Source organism: Erinaceus europaeus, chromosome X (assembly GCF_950295315.1).
Source record: "Erinaceus europaeus chromosome X, mEriEur2.1, whole genome shotgun sequence".
Taxonomy (NCBI): Eukaryota; Metazoa; Chordata; class Mammalia; order Eulipotyphla; family Erinaceidae; genus Erinaceus; species Erinaceus europaeus.
Genome location: NC_080185.1, coordinates 61,402,627 through 61,425,724, shown reverse-complemented (window position 1 = coordinate 61,425,724; position 23,098 = coordinate 61,402,627). Strand labels below are relative to the sequence as shown.

Here is a 23,098-nt window from a genome sequence, read left to right as displayed (position 1 = left end):
ACTTTAATTTCTTTCTTTTTTTATATTTATTTTTTATTTATTTATTCCCTTTTGTTGCCCTTGTTGTTTTATTGTTGTAGTTATTATTGTTGTTGTCGTTGTTGGATAGGACAGAGAGAAATGGAGAGAGGAGGGGAAGACAGAGAGGAGGAGAGAAAGATAGACACCTGCAGACCTGCTTCACCACCTGTGAAGCTCCCCTGCAGGTGGGGAGCCGGGGTTCGAACCGGGATCCTTATGCCGGTCCTTGTGCTTTGCGCCACCTGCGCTTAACCCACTGCGCTACAGCCTGACTCCCAACACTTTAATTTCTAACCAGTACACTCATGGGGAAGACAAAGGCATTTATTGAACAATGTTATCTCATCGCTAGGTATAGACTGTGTTTTCAGTATGAGTTTTGCAATACAACAACTGACAATTAAGAAAAACAACAACAAAAAAGCAGCAAATCTGAAAACAAAATAGTGTCAAAAGATAAACAAACCCAGACATTAGTTAAAGCAATAAGGGTGTTGGTAGATTTTAGTCAGTATTGTATTACTGTCACACAGTATAGCATAGCATGAATTGATGTCAACATCAGTTTCTACAGAGGTGAGTGGGAATTTTTTGATATATTTTTGATAGGATAATGAGAAATTGAGAGAGCATGGAAAATATAGAGAGGGAGAGAGAAAGATAGACACCTTCAGACCTGCTTCACCACTTCTGAAGCAACCATCCTGCAGTGGGGAGTTGGAGGCTCAAACTGGGATCCTTGTGCAGGCCCTGTGCTTCCTACTATGTGTGCTTAACCTGGTGCATCACCACCAGCCCCATGAGTGGGGATTTTAAATGGAGTTCGAGGGAATATATGAGTGACCAGGAGCTAAGCAGAGTCAGTGAGGTGAAAAAATACACAAAGCAAGAATAGGTTGTCTATCTATGTGAAAACCACCTGAGTTTGCTAGTTGAAACAGTGAAATTGCTGGAAGACAAAGGCTCTATATTCAAATATTCTCTGGAACAAATAGAAAATTGTTCTGGTAGCCTTGAGTTTTCACTGAAAAGTATTTGCTGGGATTTTGGATCAACCTAAGGATACAGCTTTAAAACATTAGAAACTATCTTAGTCTCTTGTTCAAGTCTTTTTTTATTGGCTAGGGTTGATGCCTAGTCAAGAAGAGGGATAAAAGGAGTCTGATTAGAGTTTTGTCAAGGACAGTATCTTTGTCAAGGGTAATGATCATAAAAACAAATAAAGGTATAGTTGCCGTGCATCAGACAAGTTGGTTGTTAATAATTCCCTGGACTGGTTTAGTGAATTCTACCACTCAAAATACTTTCCAAATGGGAATCACAATGTACAAGGACCCAGGTTCGAAGCCTTGCTCCCCACCTGCAGGTGGCAAGCTTTGTGAGTGGTGAAGCAGGGATGCAGGTGTCTTTCTCTTTCCCTCTCTATCTCCCCCTACCCTCTCAATTTCTGACTGTCTCGATCCAATAAATAAAGATAATAAAAATTAAAATAAAATAAAATTAATTTTAAAATTATAGATAAGAGAACTAGCCACACAATAATGGAACTACTAACTACAGAAATGAGGGAAACTATTGAGGGAAAAGATATCAGAAATAGGGAAACAACAAGAGATGAGTGGCTGAGCAAGTTGTAGTATATATACACAATGGAATACTATTCAGCTATAAAAAATGGTGACTTCACCGTCTTCAGCCAATCTTGGATGGACCTTGAAAATTTCATGTTAAGTGAAATAAGTCAGAAACAGAAGGATGAATATGGGATGATATCAGTCTCATGCAGAAGTTGAAAAACAAGTGCTGGGCTAGCGTGGGGGTGCCTCTTTTGGGCGCATACTCTCTGGGTTCGGGAGAACGTGACTGGAGCCAGCCTGGGCTGCAACTCACTCAGCGGCGTGAGGGAGATGACTCAGGAACCACACATGTAGCTCAAGGCAATGCAAAATTTTATTGATCAGAGAGCCCAGGCTTTTAAAGGGCAGACCCGGAAGTGGAAAGTCAGAAACAGAAATCGCTAGGAAAGGGGCAGAGAAAGGCAAAAGGGGCTGGGAAGGTAAAATTAATAATACCCTGCAGGCAGGGAGGGTCTTGAGGATAGAAAGAAGATATATCAAAGAATGGAATGGGTGGGGATCTTTCAAAACAGTGATTATATAGATATGCCATAGTATCAGGAATGCAGGGTGCTTTGTGAGCCCTGCCAAGCTCAACCACATCCGCACAATTTCCCGACAAACAAGATCAGAAAAGAAAACACAAGTAGAACCTGAACTGGAATTGGCACATTGCACCAAAGAAAAAGACTGGAGTAGGTGGGTGGGGAGAATACAGATCCAGGAAGGATGACAGAGGACCTAGTGGGGGTTGTATTGTTATGTGGAAAATTGGGAAATGGTATGCATGTACAAACTATTGTATTTACTGTCAAATGTAAAACATTAATTCCCCAATAAAGAAATTTTTTTTAAAAAATTTTTTAAGGGTGGGGACCAGGCAGTGGTTGCACTTGGTAAAGTACACATGTTAACATGCACAAGGACCTAGGTTTGAGTCCTAGCTCAACATCTACAGGGGGAAGCTTCACAAGTATTTATGCAAATATTACAGATCTCTCTCTTCCCCCCCATTCCTCTCCATCTCTCAACTTCTCTCTGCCCCATCAAATAAAAAATTTTAAAAATTGCCACTGAGAGTAGTGGAATTGTCATATAAGCACCAAGCCCCAGAGATAGCCCTGACATCAACAAAAAATGTAAATAAATAAAAATAAAAAGACTGTATTGTGTGAATGAAACTGGAGGTGATTGTTTAGTGAAATAAATAAGGAAGTGAATGTCAGCTACCAGATGTGGAATATAGAGAATTAAATGAGGGGCAGGGTAGTGGCTCACCTGGTTGAGAGCACACATTACAATGTACAAGGACCAAGGTTCAAGCATCTGGACCCCCCCTGTAAGGGGAAAGCTTTGCAAGAAGCAGGGCTTCAGTTGTCTGTCTATCTCTCTCCCTCTCTATCACCGCTTTCCTCTAGAATTCTGGCTGTCCCTATCCAATAAACAAAGATTTAAAAAACTTTTAAAAAATAGAATTAAAAGATAGCAACTTGAATATATATTCAAATCATATCTAAGACCTTATGGTGATTATCATTTGGGGGCTCAGAGGGACACGTAGGATTGGTGTGGACTGTATATCCCTATTATCTTATAATATTGTAAATTACTAATAAAAATATTCTAAAAGCTCTAAGAAAAATAACAAAAATCAAAGCAGTAAGCAAAAGCTTCCCCAAGAACAACAACGATAACAATAATGTCTTGATGACTTCTCTAGTGAATTCTACAAGACTTTCAAAGAACACCTAGTCTACACAAACAGTTCTAAACATTTGAGGTGGAACAATTCCAAACATTTTATATTAAGTCAATATCAGTCTTCTCCCCAAAGCAGGAAAGGAATCTACCAAAATAAAAAACTATTACAAGGGCAACTAAAGACAATAAATAAATACATATTTAAAAAAAAAAAACATTACAAATTGTGTCATACCTAGGTGGTCAAAAACAGGTGAGTGGCTAAGAAAGTTGTGATATGGGGGTCGGGCGGTGGCGCAGTGGGTTAAGCGCATGTGGTGCAAAGTGCAGGAACCGGCGTAAGGATCCCGGTTTGAGCCCCCGGCTCCCCACCTGCAGGGGAGTCGCTTCACAGGCGGTGAAGCAGGTCTGCAGGTGTCTATCTTTCTCTCCCCTTCTCTGTCTTCCCCTCCTCTCTCCATTTCTCTCTGTCCTATCCAACAACGAATTGCGTCAACAAGGGCAATAATAATAACCACAACGAAGCTACAACAAGGGCAACAAAAGGGGGAAAAAATGGCCTCCAGGAGCGGTGGATTCATGGTGCAGGCACCGAGCCCAGCAATAAACCTGGAAAAAAAAAGTTGTGATATATATATACACACAATACAATACTACTTAGCTATTAAGAAAGAGGAATTCACCTTCCTCACCTCATAACTGATAGAGCTCAAAGGAATCATGTTAAGTGAGATAAGCCAGAAAGAGAATAATCAGTATGGGATGCACTCACCCATGGACAGAAGTTGAGAAATAAGAACAGAAAGGGGAAACACAGAGCAAAACTTGGACTGCTGTTGGGGGTAGCTTCACAAGCAGAGAAACAGTGCTTCAGGTGTCTCCCTCTCTATCTCTCCTTTTCCTCTCAATTTCTGTCACTGTCCAGTAAATAAACATAAAAATTACACTTAAAAATACATCAGCTTCCCAAGGTCCAACTTCTCCCCTATCAACTGCATGATTTATTGTTAAGATATTAAATTATTAGGAGTGAGGGTAACATTGGAATGGATTCCATTTAAGGTACCATGAGGTGGGGTCTTTTTAAAAATATTTATTTATTTCCTTTTTTCCCCTTGCTTTTATTGTTATTATAATTGTTATTGTAGTTGTTATTGATGTCATTGTTGGATAGGACAGAGAGAAATGGAGAGAGGAGGGGAAGACAGAGGGGGGAGAGAAAGATAGATATCTGCAGACCTGCTTCACCGCTTCTGAAGCGACTCCCCTGCAGGTGGGGAGGTGGGGGCTTGAACCGGGATCCTTATGCCGGTCCTTGTGCTTTGCACCATGTGTGCTTAACCTGTTGTGCTACCGCCGGACTCCCAAGGTGGGGTCTTAACATCTATCTCATGCCATTTCCACTAATGCAAGTCAAGAGATCAAATTAGACAAGTTGTGAGATATAGATAAGGAGTTTCATTCATAATGTATAACACAGATTAAATACTCAATACATTTTCATAGCTTAATGAGTTATAGATGCTGGGACAAGCAGAAAAAAGAAGCATAAATATGTAAACTCTTTTAACTTCTGCTAAGAGATGTATACATGGACCTTGGCCCTGGAACACATCCTTATCAAGTGATAAAGAGCCCTCAGAGCCTCTGCCAGGCTCGTCATTTTATGTCAGAATATTTTTCTGTTTCAGATTCAGTGAGTACTCCTTTATTTTTCTTAATAGTTTCTTTCAGTGCTTCTCAAACATGCTCCCACTTTACAGTACTTTAGTCTCCATGATGGAGTGGTCAGGATTCTACTGTACATGTTAAACAAGAGGGGTGAGAGCAGCACAAGGGGGACACAAGAGGGGAAGGGCTTCAGGAAGCTCCTTCCCAGGAACTACTTTCTCCTAAGAGGATCATCATAGAAGTCTCAAAATTCCTTGGATCAGAAAATTCTTCCCACGATACAGAAGTGCATAGAAAATCAACTCATATTCACATGGTTTCATGAGACAATCAGGAATTAAGAGGGGAAGAATAACAAAGAAAATCACTTGTAAACACAACAAGACAAGACTTAGAATACTTTAAGAACCCACCAAGTCATGGGTGAGTGCAAACATGTGTGGCTTTTGGACAGAGAGGGGCCTAAAGAAAGATTCCTGGGGCTGAAAGCCCATATCTACTCAGGAGCAACTGGTAACAGTCCAGAAGTTTGCCAGTTGAGGCATCACTTCCAATCTGAGTTTTATCAACAAATAAACTGCTGAGGGGAGGAAAGGATCTCCTAAGGCTCACCAAATGCAACTGTAAATCTCCATTGCTATTGTCCCTTCGAGACTGGAACAGCAGCAGGGAGGCCCTGTGCTGACAGAGACCTGATCAGGCAACTCAAGAGAAGACATACACCTCCAGTGGTCTGGAAGTTGGGCTGTATAGTGGCAACCTTTCCACATTGTTCTCCTAATGAATTCAGAGACACATGGAATAATTGCCTCAGAACCCACAGAGTACAAACAGGATTTGTTTAGAAACTCATAGGGCCAAGGGCTGCAGCCCAGCTTAGCCCTGGCTGCTGTAAGAGAAGCCAAATTGGGCCTGGGACTTTGGACTCTTGGGAGCATGGAAGGCTCTTTGCATAACCATTGTGCTATCTCTTCTCCATCCTGCTTTATCTCTAGGTTAGGAGTGAGTAATTAAACTAAAAAATCTACATACATTTAAAAAGCCCAAAGGCTCCTGTAGCCTACAGGGGAGATAAAGAACAAAAGAGGGGGAGCTAGGCTGTAGCACAGTGAGTTAAGTGCACACGGCTCAAAGCGCATGGACCTGCATAAGGATCCCAGTTTGAGCCCCTGGCTCCCCACCTGCAGGGGGTCAAAGGTATTGAAGCAGGTCTGCAGGTATCTATCTTTCTCTCCCCCTCTGTCTTCCCACCTTCTCTCAATTTTTCTCTGTCCTATCCAACAACAACACCAATAACAACAATAATAATAACAACAAAGATAAACAACAAGGGCAACAAAAGAGAAAAAATGTTACTGTACTTCACTTCAAGGATTTTGACAATATTGAAACAACTGTTAATTTCCATAACTGTGAACTCTTTAAGTACCTTACATAGACACAAGTTAATCCAGGCAAGTGTGATTAGTGGATTGAATAGTACTATGAGAGGGACCTCATAACACACCATATACAATGGTGAAACCAAGAAGAAACACTGAAGAAATGAACCAGAACAAAAGCCCAGATAAACCTCCCCCAAAGGTCAAAGCACACAGGAATGAGAACAAGATCCAAACATTAATTGAAGCATTTGTCACAGGAGTGAGGAAAGAGGGGTACATGCCAGCTTGCTGGGGAATTATGCAGATGCAGTCTTTGCCCTCAGGCTTTGCCATTTCTCGCAATATTCTCGCAGTGCCTTTTTCAACCAATGCTGTCCCGACATGTCACTCCTGGTTGTTGCCCTATAAAGCCTTTCTTCTTCTGATCCCCCCTTCTCCTCAGCGCAGCATGACACCTGGCGCCCAAACAGGGACAGACCCGCCCAGATGCAGGTAAGTATACAGCCGCTTGACTCTCTGCGGCCCCGTATTCCTCTCCACCATGGGATTCATTCCATTTTACGAAGAAGCTTCCCAAACCCTCTACTCTTTTCTCATGGGACAGGCTTTCTATCTCGGAGACGTTTTACTTGGGGCCACACTGTGGATTCTCTTGACCGTGATCACAGTACTTGGGAGATGTGTGGGGTCCCCTCCCATGTCTCCTGCGGAGAGCACTGACTCTAACCTGAAAAACAGCCCTAATCTAACCGACCATGAGGCTGTCGCCCAGAGGATCCTATTTTGGCAGACATGTCTTCGGCTGCCTCCACAGCTTCTGCAGCCCCTCCCCCTGCCACTTTTCCTGGAGGCAGGATGCCCTCCAGGACTCATAATACAAAATGGCAGAATCTGAAAAATTAGTTCACAGAGCCCAAAAACAAAACTTCCCTACCATTTCTCTCTTCCCCCCTCACTCTCTAAATATCTTAAGCCTGCTTGCTGTCTTACTTCTCTGCTTTCAGTATTCTTAAACCGTGTGAGTAAAAATGGTTCAACTAAGACAGTACGGATCTAAATTTGTGTTTAAAATGACATGTCTTCATAACAAAAGTTTTTCTCCTTGTTTATTAAAGACCATGTTTATGTGTGTGTTTAAAGTTTGGTAAACATTAACTTTAAGGTTAAAAAATGTAACTTTATATAAATCAGTAGTTAATTAATATGAGAGGGGAAAAATCAATTGTATGTCTCAAAGTTTTTCAAAACACAAACTGAATCTTTTTAATATATAGGCTGTGTATTTGATATGCGGACTCTCTCAAAAGCCTAGACCAAGTAGATTAGAAGCATCCAATAGCACAGCTATATACAAGATACTGCATACTGTACAGCAAACCCTAACAAAAGGACTTTTCAAAGTTAACCCAATTACCAAATAATGTGATGATAACATTAACTATCGATTGTCTTTTTGAACCCTAAGACAGCAGGAACCTCACATCTCCACGATAGAGCCCCTACTTCCCCCAGTCCTGGAACCCTTGGATAGGGTCCACTTTCCTGTATGCCTCTCCCAATCCATATCAAATAATATTGCATCCGCCGATCACAACCTAATCAAAACAACGATTGCCACCTCAACATGCTTCACCTCAGACTGTGTCCAGAGACTTCACGTGTGGAATGACAACCCTTCAGCTTCATTACTCAGGTGAGACCTTTCCTTTTATAGTACACTCTAATTTCATCTCAGGTAGTTCACTTTCTAAAAAAATCCCATAACCTAGATATACACCAGTTTCTGTGAGAGAGAGCTTATGTTCACACATATCCATAAACTACTGCAAAATATATACCTGAAAGCAGAAGTACACTAGAGTTTGCAGTGAGTATCTCCCTAACACTTCCTCTCCACTATCCCAAGCTTTGGGTCCATGATTGCTCAACAATTTGTTTGGCTTCATATGTTAACTCTCTTTTCAGTCACCAGGTTCCAGATGCCATCAGGATGCTAGCCAGGCTTCCCTGGATTGAAGACCCCACCAATGTGTCCTGGAGCTCAGCTTCCCCAGAGACACACCCTACTAGGGAAAGAGAGAGGCAGACTGGGAGTATGGACCGACCAGTCAACGCCCATGTTCAGCGGGGAAGCAATTACAGAAGCCAGACCTTCTACCTTCTGCAACCCACAATGACCCTGGGTCCATGCTCCCAGAGAGATAGAGAATGGGAAAGCTATCAGGGGAGGGGTGGGTTATGGAGATTGGGTGGTGGGAATTGTGTGGAGTTGTACCCCTCCTACCCTATGGTTTTGTTAATTAATCCTTTCTTAAATAAAAAAAAAAGAAAGAAAGAAGAAAGACGAAAGAAGGAAAGAAAAAAAATGTAACTTTAAGGCTACATTCTTACCAGGCAAAGTTAATTTATTAGTGCCTATTGTCCAGATTTTCTCTGTATGTAATACATTAATTTATGTTTAATCAAAATATATCTATAAACTTACGGTAACATGTGTAGTCCTTTGCATAGTGAGTTCTTAGACTACATTATTACATTGTATAACTCGTCTGATATCTAAATATGATTCCATTTAAGATGGAGACACACCCTAGGTGTGCACAGGATTTTCAGAACAATTTTAGTTAAAATATATTGATTTTTTTTAAATTTATTTCTTTATTGGGGAATTATTTGTTGTAGTGTATAAAGATTTTCTGAATGAGTTTTGACAGTTTCTTCTTTATTCTAGATATAGCTCCTTTATCAGATCTCTAATTTGCACTGTTTCTATCCACACAATACCTTTTATTTTCATTCTATAATCTTTTGTCTTAGGAAAATCATATTTTAATTTAGAGGCATTTCAATTTACATTTTATTTTAGTTTAATTAAGAATGACTGAGTCTCATGGTCTAGGAGGTGGCGCAGTGGATAAAGTATTGGACTCTCAAGCATGTGGTTCTAAGTTCAATCCCCGGCAGCAGCACGTGTACCAGAGTGATGTGTGGTTCTTTCTCTCTTTCCTACCTTTCTCATAAATAAATAAATTTTTTTTAAAAGAATGACTGAGTATCTAGATGTGTGAAACTCACATGTAGTAAGTACACATTATATATACACACATAGAGAATGCAATGGAAAGAAATACACAAAATGATAACTTACTTCTTTTTAAAATTAGTAAGTGGTAGGTTTGCAGATTAATTATGTATTTCATTTCTGATTAACTATAAATTTCACAATAACTAAAATAGTATGAATATTTGTTTAAATAAGAATTAAAGCTCCTAGATTAATACATTATGAAATATTCTTAAATATTTTAAATATAAATATTATTAAATAGTTAGGGCTGCCAGGCTATCTCCAAGCAGCCTTGGGGTTCTGCTTATTTATTGCAGGATCATGAATGTCTATGTGAATTTAAGCCATTTTTTACTTTTTTAGTACTTGGTTTTCATGGGGTCAAAGAGGAAATGACAAGAAAAAACTCTGGTGAGAAGCCCATTCTAACAGTTCAGTTGTTAGGATCATGACCTTATTATATCCCATAGAGTGCAAATTTGGGATTTCATTGTCACAATTGTCATTGTCAATAACACAGTGCTTAGCATATGGTTTCTCTAGGAAAATCATGTCTGCACAATCTTTGTCTTTGTGTATCTCTTCACTTTGGTGATTAGGCTTATCCCAGATGTTTGAAGGAGGTAAGTTGTGAGGATTTGTGTCTGGTGGTTGCCAAAGTTCTACTGCAGATTCAAGGGCAGCAATTCTCAAAAGACCCTAACACACTACATCCCAAGTAGAATTTGATGCATTGTTCAAGTGAGCACACAGACCTGTACAAAAAGCATGTTGAAGCAGTTTCTGTTAGGTTCACAAACTTGTCTAAAAATAGAGAAGATACTTTGATCTAATCAAGGAGAAGAGGTTAGCAGAAAGAACTTTATTGCATCAGTGCCTGCATTCTTCTAGTACTCCTTGTACCTATGGGGAAAGGCCGACTGCCTGGGAAATCCAGGCCATTATCTCCATGAGAGTATGAGAGGTTGACCCCCAAACCCTCTCCTCACAAGAGAGATGGTAGACAGGTCCCCATTCAACAACCATGGCTGCTGATGGAATTTTCCAGGCCGGGGGCTTTCTTGCACATGCTTCCTCATTCCCTTCTGAACAAAGGCCATGAATTACCATATATGGCCAGCTGAAACCCACCACAAATATCCTGGTATTGCTCAACTGCCCCCTTTCCCTCTGCCCTGAGTTGCTCATGATTTACCTTTAGAGAGAAGCCTACCTATGCATGGTGAGTTCATGACCAGACCTTATATGTCAACTTCACCTGATAGGTCAAGACTGAACCCTGTCTTGTGTATGTGGTTTGATGATTATCTTAACCTTTTCCTAACCCTTGAGTATATCTACCTGCTTGTACCCCCAAATAAAACGAAATGTTCCCTGAAACATCTCCCAAAGGTGTGGTCTCTCTTCCTTCGTGTGATCACCCCCGTCCCTCGGGTCTTCTCCTTGGACCTTCCAGGGGCTGCCTCGACCTCCGTCACCAGTGACCAGGGAGGGAGGCGGAGGACTGAGAGCGACCCACATGTACCCATCTCAGATACCATGTTTTGCCTAAAAGCAATACACTGTTCAGTTGAAAGAAGTTGGTCACTGACATGCTCCTAGAGCAAATGCATCTAAATTGAAATCACCATATAAATAATAATAAATAATTTTCAAGTTGTGCAAGGACCTGGGTACAAGGCCCTGGTCCGCACCTGTAGGGAGAAAACTACACAAGCAGTTAAGCAGTGCTACAGGTGTCTTTCTCTCCTTGTCTACTTCCCCCTTCCTTATTGATTTATCTCTGTCTCTATAAATAAATAAACAAATAAACAAGTAGTCATCATGTATCACTCAGCTGGGTGTGGAAATATGTGGTAGCTCAGTATTCCTAGAAAAGTTAACATTGCAAGATAGATTCTTCCCTGATGAACACATTTTTTTCTATGCTATAATATCACATTTTACTAAATAGGAATGTTTTAGCAATAATAAAAATTTTTAGATTCAAAATTTTCTATGTTAATTTAAATGTCAGCTGATTGAGTAAGTAACAATAAATAAATAATATATAAGAAAACACCTAGAATTGCCAAAACCATCTTGAGGAAAAGAAACAGAAACGGAGGCATCACACTCCCAGATCTCAAACTATACTATAATGCCATCATCATCAAAACAGCCTGGTACTGGAACCAAAATAGGCACACAGACCAGTGGAACAGAATTGAAAGCCCAGATCTAAACCACCACAACTATGGACATCTAATATTTGATAAGGGGGCCCAAAGTATTAAATGGAAGAAGGAGGCTCTCTTCAATAAATGGTGCTGAGAAAACTGGGTTATAACATGAAGAAGAATGAAATTGAACCACCTTAGCTCACCAGAAACAAAAATCAACTCCAAATGGATCAAAGACCTGGATGTCAGACCAGAAACTATCAAATAGTTAGAGGAAAACATTGGTGAAACACTTTCCCACCTAAACCTCAAGGGCATCTTTGATGAAACAAACACAATTGCAAGGAAGACTAAAGCAGAAACAAACTAATGGGACTACATCAAATTGAAAAGCTTCTGCACAGCCAAAGAAACTATCACACAAAGAGACCCCTCACAGAATGGGAGAAGATCTTCACATGCCAAACATCAGACAAGAGGCTAATCACCAAAATATACAAAGAACTCAGCAAACTTAGCACCAAAAAAAGCAAATGACCCCATCCAAAAATGGGCAGAGGATATGAACAAAACATTCACTTCAGAGGAGATCCAAAAGGCTAACAAACATATGAAAAACTGTTCCAGGTCGCTGATTGTCAGAGAAATGCAAATAAAGACAACATTGAGATACCACCTCACTCCTATGAGAATGGCATACATCAACAAGGACAGCTGCAACAAATGTTGGAGAGGCTATGGGGACAGAGGAACCCTTCTACACTGCTGGTGGGAATGTAAATTGGTCCAGCCTCTCTGGAGAGCAGTCTGGAGAACTCTCACAAGGCTAGACATAGACCTTCCATATGACCCAGTAATTCCTCTCCTGAGGATATACCCCAAGGATTCCATAATGCTCAACCAAAAAGATGTTTGTACATCTATGTTCATAGCAGCACAATTCATAATAGCTAAAACCTGGAAGCAACCCAGGTGCCCAACAGTAGATGAGTGACTGAGAAAGCTGTGGTACATATACACAATGGAATACTGTGCAGCTATTAAGAACAATGAGCCCACCTTATCTGACTCATCTTGGACAGAGCTAGAAGGAATTATGTTAAGTCAGCTAAGTCAGAAAGATAAAGATGATTATGGGATGTCCCCACTCATCAACAGAAGCTGAGAAAGAAGAACAGAAAGGTAAACTAAAAGCAGGATCTGATTAAATCAAGAGTAGGGCACCAATGTAAAAACACTATGATGAAGGGGTGGGTGGCCATTGGGCTTCCCAGCACAGCGGGGGAAGGGGGGACGGGGGTGGGGGGGATGGGACACAGTCTTTTAGTGGTGGGAGTGTTGTTTATGTGCAATCCTATTAAAGTGTAAACATATAAACCACTATTTAATTAGTATGAGAGGTGAAAAATTGATCATGTGTCTAGAACTTCTTAAAACACAGACTGAGTCTTTTTAATACATAGGCTGTCTTTGATATGTTGTCTCTCCCAAAAGCCTAGACCAGGGAGAACAGAAGCAACCGGTAGCACAGCTACATACAAGATGCTGGGTATTATACCCCAAACCCTAACAAAGGGACTTTCCAAAGTTAACCCTATCACCAAATAATGTGACGATAACAATAACTATCCATTGTCTTCTTGAACCCTAAGACAACAGGAACCTCACATTTCCACTATAGAGCCTATAGGAACCTTAGGGTGGGGCCCACTTTTCTGCATGCTGCTCTCAATTCAAATCAAATAACATTGCATCCGCGGATCGCAACCTAATCAACGCAATGAGTGCGACCCCAGCATGCTTCACTTCAGACTGTGACCAGAGACTTCAGGTGTGGAATGACAACCCTTGAGCTTCATCACTCGGGTGAGACCTTTCCTTTCATAGTATTCTCTAATTCCATTCCAGGTGTTCCACACCCCAATAAAGTCCCCAAACCTAGATATAGTCCAGGTCCCCTGAGATAGAGCATAGGTTCACACGTGCCCATACTAGGGGAAAATATATACCTGAAAGCAGAAGTACACAAGAGCAGGCAGGGAATACCCCCCAACACTTCATCTGCACTATTCCAGTCTTTAGGTCCATGATTGTTCAACAATTTGTTTGGCTTTGTATATTAACTCTCTTTTCAGCCACCAGGTTCTGAATGCCAGCAAGATGCTGACCAGACTTCCCTGGACAGACGACCCCATCAATGTGTACTGGAGCTCCACTTCCTCAGAGCCCCACCCTACTAGGGAAAGAGAGAGGCAGACTGGGAGTAGGGATCGACCAGTCAACGCCCATGTTCAGCAGGGAAGCAATTACAGAAGCCAGACCTTCTACCCGCTGCAACCCACAACGACCCTGGATCCATACTCCCAGAAAGATAGAGAATGGGAAAGCTATCACGGGAGGGGATGGGATATGGAGATCGGGTTATGGGAATTGTGCGGAATTGTACCCCACTTATTCTATGGTTTTGTTAATGTCTCCTTTCTTAAAATAATAATAATATATAAAGATTAATTACCCTAAAGATTGCCGTTATGACCCACAGCTGCATTCCACGAAAAATTGTATCATTATAATTTATTTTTTCTTTATTTATATATTCAGATGTGTAACAATAACAACTTTTTATAAATATTTGGATATATTCATTGCAAATGATTATTTCTATTTTGTTTATGTATAGTGTGGATCAAACTAACATGACATAGTTTGGATTTGTTAATAAGGGCACTGTTGTAGGACTCTCTCACCTCATTAATTGCATTGAAGAATCAGTGATTAAATATATTTCAGGGAGTCGGGCAGTAGTGCAGCAGGTTAAGCGCACGTGGCACAAAGCACAAGGACTGGCTTAAGAATCCTGGTTTGAGCCCCTGGCTCCCCACCTGCAGGGGTGTCACTTCACAGGCAGTAAAGCAGGTCTGCAGGTGTCTTTCTCTCCCCACTCTACATTCCCTCCTCTCTTCATTTCTCTCTGTCCTAACAACCATGACATCAATAACAACAACAATAATAAAAAACAAGGGCAACAAAAGGGAAAATAAATAAATATGATATATATTTCAAAACTTTCTGAAGATATGATTAATATACAATAAACAACATTATTTAAATAATATGCTCTAGTAAGGGTTTATATGCATATGCACCCGTGAATTCAATAATACAACTAAGATAACAAACATATCTGTCACTTCAAAAAATTTCAACATGCCTTTTTGTAATTTTTCACCTGTCTCTTCAGAAACCCTAAACCACTGGTCTTGTATCATTACACATTAGTTTCCCTTTCCAGTTATTTTTAAAAATATTTGGGGACCAGGCTGTGGTACACCTGGATAAACATAGTACTAAGTGCAAGGACCTGTGCAAGGACTAGAGTTTGAGCCCCCATTCTCCACCTGTGGGGTGTATGGGGGGCACTTCACAAGTGGTGAAGCAGGTCTGCAGTCGTCTATCTATCTTTCTTCCTCTCCATCCACTCTCAATTTCTCTCTGTCCTATCAAATAAGATGGAGAAAAAAAAAGGAAAAAAATGGCTGCCAGGAGTGGTGGCACCAACCCTTAGTGACTGTAAGCAAAAAAAATTAATTTAATTTAAAAATACATATATGTTGAATAGAGATATAAACTGAGATAGATAGGAGAGAGGAAGAGAGATACTTGCAACACTGCTTTACCCCCTCATAAAGCTCTCCTCCTATAGGTGACTGGAGAACCCTAGTCCTTCACATGTTAACATGTATGCTTAAACAAGTGCGCCAACCATATCCCAGATTGTATTTTTTTGTACCACTGCTTAACTCTGGCTTCTAGTAGTGCTGGAGATTGAACCTGGGAAGTCAAGAGCCTCAGGCATGAAAGACATTTTATCTAACCATTATACTGTCTCCCCAGCCCTTCTTCCCTATGATTTTATGTGAATGGAATCATAGCATGTGTTTTCTATTTTGCCTGTCTTCTTTTCTTCAACTTAGTTATTTCTAGATTAAGACATTCATTGCATGTAAGAATAGTATCTTTTTATTGATTCATTACAATGTGTGGATATAACACAACTATTCTACCTATTCTCCTGGTAAAGGCTATTTGAACTGTGTCAACTGAACTGCAAGCCACTAACTTCCTAATAAAGTGATAAATCATTTTTATTTGTAATTCTAAACTCTAGTCAACCACAGAAATTTAAATTTTGTTTATAAAAATAAGTGTTGGGAGTTGGGTGGTGGTGCAGCAGGTTAAGCGCAGGTGACACAAAGCCCATGGACTGGCATCAGGATCCTGGTTCCAACCCCCAGCTCCCCACCTGCCAGGGAGTCACTTCACAGGCAGTGAAGCAGGTCTGCAGGTGTCTATCTTTCTCTCCCCCTCTGTCTTCCCCTCCTATCTCCATTTATCTCTGTCCTATCCAACAACGACGACATCAATAATAACTACAATAATAAAACAACAAAGGCAACAAAAGGGAGTAAATAAATAAATAAATAAATGTTTTTTAAAAAGTGTTACCGGGCCTGGGTGGTAGCACAGTGGGTTGAGCACACATGACATGAAGTGCAACGACCAGCATAAGAATCCCAGTTCAAAGGGCTAGGTGGTGGCACACCTGGTTGAGCACTTATGTTGCAATGCACAAGAACCCGGTCCCCACCTGCAGGGAGAAAGCTTTGCAAGTAGTGAAGCAGGGGTGTAGGTGTCTTTCTGTCTCTTTCCCTCTCTGTCTCCCCCTTCCTCTCAATTTCAGATGGTCTCTATCCAATAAATAAATAAAGATAATAAAAAATTTTTTAAAAAAAAGAATCCTCAGTTTGAGCCCCCGGCTCCCCACCTGCAGGAAGCTCACTTCACATGCAGTGAAGCAGGTCTGCAGGTATCTATCTTTCTCTCCCCCTCTCTGTCTTACCCATGTCTTTTGATTTCTCTCTGTCCTATCCAACAACAACAGCAATGGCAACAATACCAACAAGGGCAACAAAATGGGAAAAATGGCTTCCAGGAGCAGTGGGTTCCTAGTGCAGGCACTAAGCCCACCAAAAAAAAAAAAAAAAGTTACCTAAGATGTTTACAATAAGGTAAAAAAAATAGAGTTCTTGGAACAGGAGGAATAACTCACCAAGTAGGGCAAATGCTTTGCCGTTCATGCAGTTCAGTTCAAGTCCCAGCACCAAATGTGAGGGCCACAGTCACACACACACACACACACACACACACACACACACACACACACACACACACACACTTCAAGCTCTTATAATGGTTGTGGAAATAGCAGAATAATAACATATAGAACTTACATGTGAGCAGTACTAACAGAGCTGAATGGTTTTCTCTTTCTTCCTCTCTCTCTCTCTCTCTCTCTCTCTCTCTCTCTCATTGATAAAATCAACGTAAATCTCTAGGGCTGATATAATAGCTTAACAGGATAGTAGATTTGCTTTGCCATGCATGTGAACCAGGTTAAGTCCAGCTGATGCTGCACTGGAGGAAATTTCAGTGCTGTAGTGTCTTTCCCATTCTCTCTTTCTCTGTCTTCTTATGGGGAGGAGGGAGTCTGCCTGGAGTGGTGAAGACAAAAATAAATAAATAAATAAATAAATAAATAAATAAATAAATAAATAAATCTAAAATGGCACATTCATTTCTTAGAAAGAAAAGAAGGGTTCATGGTCCAGGAGGTGGCATAGTGGAGAAGACATTGGACTCTCAAGCATGAGATCCTGAGTCCAATCCCCGGCAGGACATATATGAGAGTGATATCTGGTTCTTTCTCTCTCTCTTCCTATCTTTCTCATAAATAAATAAAATATTTTTGAAAAGAGAAGGGCTCTTGTAAATTAGTAGCTGTAAACATTGATTTATAAGTGTCTGCTTAAACATATATCTTCTTTTCTGGAGGTTTAGTACAATAACCAAGTCATATGACCTTTATAAGGCTGACATTTTGCTGCCAGGAAGTTGTCTCAGAGGTAGAGTACTGATGCCTATCTTGGGAAAATAGGAAAAAGAGAGGGAGAAAAGAAAAGGGAAGGGAAAAGTTCACCAGAAGGGGCACAGGCACAAAGTCCCAGCAAAAACACTGGCAGCAAAAATTTTTTAAATTTTCTGGATATAACACCTCTTTTGGAAGTTCAGAATTTGATCCACAGTGTAGCATGTGCAAACCAATACCCTGGTTCTCTCTCAAATAAATATTTTAAGAAATCGGTGTCCATGTATCTGTGGGTCAATTTCTATTAACTTTATTCTTTTGAAGTACATTTATGCTTTCATTGCAAAACCATACTGTCTTGATTGTTATAGAATTATACTGCGTCTTGAATGAAGATATCCTGATCCTTCAAATTTGTTGGTAAATGCTTTACATTTCCACATGACTTTTGAATAAGTCTTTTAAACTCTTTAAAAAATGTATGCTTGGCTGAATATGGTCCCATATCACATCAAATCGATGGGGTTTGCCGTCAACAATATTTATACACCTTTCCCATATTTGGGAGCTACTCTCTTCCCTGATCCAAGTTTCTGGTTCTTTTTCCAGCCATGGCATCATCTCCCCAGACAATAACTTGGATTGACCTGCATATCAGATATTAGGCTCAGAAAAAAAAATAGTCATGGGCACTTTGGAATATAACTAAAATAGGCCTACTATCTACAAAATGGAGGACCCCCCCATGCATCATCTGAATTATTTCAGCCTTTAGGTTCATGATTAATCAACAATTTGTTTGCCTTTATATGTTGACTCTTTTTTCAGCCACCAGGTTCCAGATGCTAAGATGATGCCAACCTGACTTCCCTGGGCAGACAACCCCACTAATGTGTCCTGGAGCCCTTCTTCTTCTTCTTCTTCTTCTTCTAGCATTTGCCCTTCTTCTGTAGCCAGTCAACAGCGTCAGGTTGAGCCTGATGTCAAGTTTCGAGACCTCCTTTGAATCTGGAGAGGTGGCAGTCGTTGACTATGTGGGTCATAGTCTGTCTGTAGCCGCAGGAACAGTTCAGGTCATCTCTGGCTCCCCAGCGATGGAACATAGCGGCACACCGGCCATGGCCTGTTCGATAGCGATTGAGGAGAGCCCAATCATAACGTGCTAGGTCAAAGCCGGGTTGACGCTTGCAGGGGTCTGTGATGAGGTGTTTGTTCTTTACCTCAGCTGACTGCCAACTCTGTTTCCAAGAGTCTGGAACAGAGAATTTCAGTGGAGCCCTGCTTCCCCAGAGCCCTGCCCCACTAGAGAAAGAGAGAGAGAGGCTGGGAGTATGGATCGACCTATCAACGTCCATGTTCAGCAGGGAAGCAATTACAGAAGCCAGACCTTCCACCTTCTACATCCCACAATGACCCTGGGTCCATACTCCCAGAGGGCTAAAGAATAGGAAAACTATCAGGGGGGTGGATGGGATACTGAGTTCTGGTGGTAGGAAATGAGTGGAGTTGTACCCCTCTCATCCTATGTTTTTTTGTCAGTGTTTCTTTTTTATAAATAAATTTTTTTAAAAAATGTATGCTTGGAACCAGGCAGTGGCAGACTTGGTAGAGTGCAGATGTTACAATGCTCAAGGACCTGAGCCCAAACCTAGAATCTCATCTTAAAACACTCTATAGAAACATCCAAAGTAATGAATGATCAATCAAGTATCTGGGCACTGTGGCCATGCCACATTCACCACCATAATATTCATTTGCCAAATTTCCATATCCCCCTTTTATTTCTTTTAAGAGAAAGACAGAGACAAACAATGAAAGAGGCCATGACACTGAAGGTTTCTTCTTTGTGGTAGGGACTGCACTAGAACCTGGGTTCTGTGCATGGCAAAGCAGCACACCATTCAAGTGAGCTATTTTACCAGCCAAATACCACTTTTAAATGGGACTGGGAATTTACTTAAACCAGTGATAAAAATGTCTGAGAAAATGACTTTCTTCGACAACCGAATACTTACTTTTATTTTTTGTCATCATTGGGGCTTCACTACTCAAGGCTCCAGGCTGACTCTTTTTTTTCAAATAAAAACAGAGGGGCAGAGAAGGAAAGACACTGTAGCACTGAAGTTTACCCCAGTGCTGTGTGGGCTGAGTTGGCACCTGGGTTGCAACATGGAAAAGCAAGCACTTTAGCAGGCCTGCTTACCCAAGAGAACTAACTTTTTTGGTCCCAATCTGAAATGTAAATGTGATCCATGTAGGAAAGCCACCTCTTGTTGGTGGTGGGAGTATAGTACCAGTGCATATTCCAATAATTACATAGGCACAGACATCTGAGATGTTGAGCCAATGAAATAGGTCACTTGGACAGTGTGTTGCTTTGCCATGTGCATGACCCAGGTTCAAGAATGACTACCACTGTATTGAAAGAAGTTTCAGTGCTGTAGTCTCTCTTTCTCCTTCCATCTCCCTTTCCTTCTCCCTCTCTCAAAAGGAAGAGAAAAAAGAAAAGGGGAGGGGAAGGGGAGGGGAAGGGGAGGGGAAGGGGAGGGGAGGGAAGGGAAGGGGAAGGGGAGGGGAGGGAAGGGAAGGGAGAGGAAGGGAGAGGAAGGGAGGGGAGGGGAGGGGAAGGGAGGGGAGGAGAGGAGAGGAGAGGAGAGGAGAGGAGAGGAGAGGAGAGGAGAGGAGAGGAGAGGAAAAGAGGCATCCAAGATATTATAAAACTGCAACGGTAGGAATTAAATTAATGTTACACACAAATCTGAGATGTTTTGATCAAAATACTTAATTTTTTTTAAAAAAAGCTTATTTATTTATTTATTTTTTGGCTTAGTTCTGTAGGTGTAATTTTTTCATCATCTTCTTGTTGTTGTTGTTTTGTTTTGTTTTCTAGACCAGAACACAGATCAGTTCAGGCTTATGGTGGCGCTGGGGATTGAACCTGGGACCTCAGAGCTTCAGGTCTGAAAGGCTTTTGCATAACCATTATGCTGCCTCCCCATCCCAGTCAGAGTACTTCTAAGCCTAGTACGTGGACTGGACTATCTCAACAGAATCATGAGAGAACTTTTTATAATAGCAGGCACATGGTCTATTGTGTATCTGCTATTTCTCAAACAGGAAGTTAAGGTAGGAGGTGCCTATATTTTGAATAATTTTCTTTTAGTACATACAAAAGGGAAAAACTAATACCTAATTCTTTTGTAGTATTCCTGCTTTTCATAATATGCTACCCTAGATCTAACAGAGATAAAGTCAGTTGGTTTTGTTTGCTATTACTTTTAGCAAGATATCACAAGTTCTAAATTTTCCTATATTTGATGTGCTTTGATATATTGAAGTCATTATTTTAGTTGACATCATATAGTTTGGCCAGTGAGAGCACCTTCAAGTTAGCTTCTGACATAAAGAACTTTAGTCCACACTCATATAGTGCAATCTATTTCTTCCTAGCTGCAGGAATAGTAATATCAATAAAGGTATATATAGCTAAATTTTATAATATATCTCTCTCTCCCCTTTTTGCCACCAGGGTTATTGCTAGGGCTCACTACCCACAGAAGGATTTTACCACTCTGGGTGGCATTTATTTTTCCTTTTTCTTTTTCTAAGAGAGAAAAAGAGAAGTTGAGAGGGAGAAACAGAAATACCTACAGTAATACTCCACTTATTGTGAATCTCCCCTCTGCATGTGAAGACTAGGGTTTGAACCCAAACATGTATTTTTTATGTACTGAGTCATTCATTTCTCACAACATCCTATGATCTAGACATGCTGCTACAAAAGAAAAGCAGAGGGAGCCAGGCGGTGGTGCAGTGGGTTAAGCGCACAGGGCGCAAAGCGCAAGGACTGGTATAAGGACCCCGGTTCAAGCCCCCAGCTCCCCATCTGCAGGGGGGGATCACTTCACAAGCAGTAAAGCGGGTCTGTAGGTGTCTATCATTCTCTCCCCCTCTGTCTTCCCCTCTTCTCTCAATTTCTCTCTGTTTTATCCGACAACAATAACAGCAAGGGCAAAAACAAGGGCAACAAAATGGGAAAATGGCTTCCAGGAGCAGTAGATTCGTAGTGAAGAATCAAGTCCAAGGATAACCCTGGAGGAAAAAAGAAAGAAAGAAAGAAAGAAAGAAAGAAAGAAAGAAAGAAAGAAAGAAAGAAAGAAAGAAAGGAAGGAAGGAAGGAAGGAAGGAAGGAAGGAAGGAAGGAAGGAAGGATGGAAGAAAAGCAAAGAGGGGCATAAGGAATAAGGATTTGACCCAGGAATGCACAGTTAGAGACCAGGACAACTTAGGTTTAGATCATGCACTCATGCTCCAAAGGCTGGAGAGTTGTAAGAAGGAGCTTAAAATATGTTGCACAAAATATCTACTATATACTATGAATAAGGCTCACAATATTTTGTTACTTTGTTCTCCAGAATAATTGTCTGATATACCTATAAATAAAACATAATAAAATTCCTACTCCTAAGCCAGTGTCCTCCTTTAATAACACACTGCAACATTTTTACTTTGTGGCCACATAAAACATAGAGTTAAGTGATTTTTAACTATACTTTATGCTTTCTTGTTAAATGAGGCCTGTATTAATGAGTACTAACATTTTTCTATATTTCAAGTAGTATTTCCAGTAAATATAAGCATTTAAATCTCAGACATTATATCTGGAACATGGATTGTGGTTGAAAAGTCTGTCAAATAATGTTCAATCAATAAATATTTTGCTGACTTATGAATCTAGAGGTCAGTAAAGGGTCTTAGCCTTAATACATGTATAACTGCAGGCAAACTAGGCAAATAGCAAAAGTGCATAAATGGTTCACAGATGAAATATATTCAAGACCTTAGTCTCCAGCTGCAAGGAGGAAGCTTCCCAAGCTTCCCAAGTGGTAAAGCAGGACTACAGGTGTCTCTTTCTTCTTCTTTTTTTCCCCTCCAAGTTTATTGCTGGGGCTCGGTCCCTGAACCATGAATCCACTGCTCCTGGAGGCCATTTTTTTAATTTATAAATGGGAAGCAATGACAAAACCATAGGATAAGAGGAGTACAACTCCACACAGTTCCCACCACCAGATCTCCATATCCCATCCGCTCCCCTGATAGCTTTCCTATTCTTTAGCCCTCTGGGAGTATGGACCCAAGGTCATTGTGGAATGCAGAAGGTGGAAGGTGTGGCTTCTGTAATTGCTTCCCCACTGAATATGGGCTTTGACAGGTCAATCCATACTCCCAGCCTACCTCTCTCTTTCCCTAGTACGGTGGGGCTCTGGGGAAGCCAAGCTCCAGGACACATTGGTGGGGTTGTCTGTTCAGGGAGTCTGGTCAGCATCATGCTAGCATCTGGAACCTGGTGGCTGAAAAGGGAGTTAACATACAAAGCCAAACAAATTGTTGACCAATCATGAACCTTAAGGCTGGAATAGTACATATGAAGTGTTGGGGTGCCCTGCATTTTGTAGATAGCTAGTAGACATATTTTAGTTATATTCCAAAGGGCCTGTGGCTATACTAGTTTTTTTTTTCCTGAGCCTGAAATCTGATATGCAGGTTTT

At 40.8% G+C, this 23,098-nt stretch overlaps 1 long non-coding RNA gene across 2 annotated transcripts in view; it reads right to left on the bottom strand.

The window, feature by feature from the left end:
* Window positions 1–23,098, bottom strand: part of LOC132535860 (uncharacterized) — a 48,275-nt gene that overhangs the window by 712 nt on the left and 24,465 nt on the right. The window contains exon 6 of one of the 2 annotated variants that reach the window (XR_009547607.1): window positions 22,820–22,900. The exons of the other annotated variant lie outside the window; for it this stretch is intronic. This is a non-coding gene — a long non-coding RNA (uncharacterized LOC132535860). Of the gene's footprint in view, window positions 1–22,819; window positions 22,901–23,098 lie in introns of those variants that run through there. 2 annotated transcript variants of the gene reach the window in all.